The 2,923-nt window shown below is 42.0% G+C and overlaps 1 protein-coding gene across 1 annotated transcript in view; it reads left to right on the forward strand.

Annotated features, from left to right (window-relative positions):
• The window catches only part of ttc27 (tetratricopeptide repeat domain 27), a 100,179-nt gene that overhangs the window by 1,265 nt on the left and 95,991 nt on the right, over positions 1-2,923 (forward strand). The window lies entirely within an intron of this gene.

The raw sequence follows: 2,923 nt of genomic DNA on the forward strand, positions 1-2,923 counted from the left end.
AACAGCAGGATGGTGGTGGCTCTTGTACCAAGCAGCAGCTAGTCGCTGATGCAGCTTTGGCACGGTGGGTTCGGGCCATTATGTTCCTACTGTGTTAGCAGGCAGTGGATTCGCATTTAATTGAGGTGGTGCAGTGTGTCAGCGGACAGGAACATTAGTTTTAGTCAAACAGTCCAGTTTAACACCAGAGCCATTCAACAGTAGCAGGATTATTGGTAAATTAAATATTGACCAGTCAGTATCCAACAATAACTGCATGAAAATTTTGTCAGGTGTCAGTTTGGAAAAAAAAATGGAATTTGCTCATTTTATCTGGATATTTGGTACGGTTCCTTCTTTAAAAGATGATATAATTCAAGTGATGGTCATTTTCATATGCTAAAATGACCAGATTGAAAGATATGAAATATGACATCAAGTTTGAACAAGATATCGTTGGATAAAGTCTTCAAACACAATACGCAGGGTTTCAGACACTACTGTGGTGCAGGGCTGATGTTATAGGATACATGGAGGTAGATAAAAGCTGATTAACTCTGTGGGCCGTACCTCATTTGATTTTAGTGTGGCGCGTTGGCTGCGTGTTTGAAAATAAAAAAGAGTTGTTTTTATATTTGACAAGGACTTCTTGTACAGTTCAGAGTGAGCAACGCTTCTGCAGTTTCTCTGCTGTAAATGGTCTGTTGCACTCTGCTAAGGTGACCCTTACGCCACGAGCCCCAGAGTCCATCTCTCTGTGTTGTAACATCTTCTTATGTGTTCTTTGGTGATCAATGTGTATGGTGCAGGGCTGTGTTGGAGGTCAGGAAAATGACATCCTAAATAGCAAACATGCTGGTCTACATGTTTTCCATTGATATTTCTAACAAGGGCATGTACCATTTGTTTCCCCCTAACTTTGATTTATTGGGCACATGGACCAAAATGTAGGCTGTAGCGACAGTTGAGGTACTATTTCTAATGCATGGCAATCTGAGGGTTAGCCAGACCACATCTGGAGGTGAAGGTGGGTCACATGACTGGCCAGGGTTGATGAGCTAGTGCTAGTGCTTCTCTGCTGTGACTGATGATCTTCTTAACTAAGATTACTCAGTTAGCAAGGTGACTGAAAAGTGGTCCATTCATTCTTTTGGTCTACTTCTGTCTGTCATGCTTTACACATGATAGTTCTTCAAGAATATCCCAGATTGCTCAGCCTGACATGTGATTCATAATGGTAGTTGCAAGTTTACCAGCTTCCTCTATGTATATTTTGTAGGGTATATGTAGATCAGATTTCATCTTTAGAACCGAGATAATGTGAATCCTTAGCATTTTCATAGCAAGGGCATATGTAAAGGACCCAGGATTAGACGTATAACACAGACAGGTTTGCTTCACTTTTGGAGTTGCATTTTCAGTTTTCACAGGGAAATTGGATGGAGAGAACAGTCAAACAAAAAACCTTATGGAACTAATTCAACTTTGTCTTTCCACGGCAAAGTTCAGTCAGGGCCCACCTCTTCATGCAGGCCAGGGCACGGCATGGTACAGTATGCTGTAACTTGCCCTGGTTCAGTTGAACTCAGGCACGGCATGTATAGTGTGATTGTTAACCATGCCCAGCCACTGAACTCGAATGCTAAGTGCAGTGCCAGACCACTTCTCCTCAGATGCATTATCATGATCAAAGATTTTTATTGTCAATTCACCATATGTACAGGACATACAAAAAAATCAAAATACCGTTTCTCTCTCACCTACCATACCATGCCATAGCATACCATACCATATGATGCCATACCATCATGGTGACATAAGCATGCTCTGGGCTGGATGCGCAGAATGAGCTAGGGTTGCAATGGTATGAGATTTTCACAGTAAGATAACCTTCTCAGAAAATATCAGTTTCACCCTATTACAGAGTTAGTTGTTTTTTTTTTTAAATCAGCTACAGCAACTCTCAGAAGAATGAAAACAAAGGTTTTTTTTTATTGCAAGTGACCGTGCCAGATGATTGAGCTGGACTGCAATGCTGCGGTCATGGCCAAAAATACTGGCACCGCTGCATTTCTGTCACATAAGGCACCACTTCTCCCAGAAAATTGTTGCAATCGCAAATTCTTTGGTATTCTCATGTTTGTTTCTCTTGTTTGCATTGGAACAACACAAAAAAGCTAAATCTGATCCATTCCACACAGAACTCCAAAAATGGACTGGACAGAATTATTGACACCTTTTCAAAATGATCAGAAATAGTTGTATTTCCAGCCTGTGATGCTCCTTTAATTTGTAATGAAACTCACCTGTAGCAATCAACAGGTGCTGGCAACATAGAAATCCCACTTGTAACTAGTTAAAATGGAGAAAAGTCGACTCAACCTTTGTGTCATGTGGACCACACTGAGCATGGAGAAAAGAAAGAAGAGCAAAGAATTGTCTGAGGATCAGAGAACCACATAGTGGGAAAGCCTGGACAGTCTCAAGGCTCCAAGTCCATCTCCAGAGATCTGGCTGTTCCTGTGTCCACTGTGGGCAACACTGTCTAGACGTTTACAGCCCATAGTGCTGTAGCTAATCTCCCTGGACGTGGACAAAAGAGGAAAATAGATGGCAGACTGCAAGGAAGGATTGTTTGAGTGGTGGATAAAGAACCTTGATCAACATCCAAATAAATTCAAGCAGGACAATGACCCAAAGCAGATTTCAAACAGCACCAGAATTGGTTTCAGACAATGAGCTGGAGAGTTCTGAAGCTGCCAGCAATGAGTCCAGATAGAGCTCCTGTGGAGAGATCTCAGAGCAGCAGCTGGGAGAAGGAACCCTTCAAATCTGAGAGACCTGGCAAAAGAAGAGTGGTCCAGAATTCCAGTAGAGAGGTGGAAGAAACTCAGTGATGGTTACAGGAAGTGACTGATTTCAGTTATTTTGTCCAAAGGGTGTG

The sequence above is a fragment of the Monopterus albus genome, unplaced genomic scaffold (assembly GCF_001952655.1).
Source record: "Monopterus albus unplaced genomic scaffold, M_albus_1.0 scaffold43.1, whole genome shotgun sequence".
In the NCBI taxonomy this organism is placed as follows: Eukaryota; Metazoa; Chordata; class Actinopteri; order Synbranchiformes; family Synbranchidae; genus Monopterus; species Monopterus albus.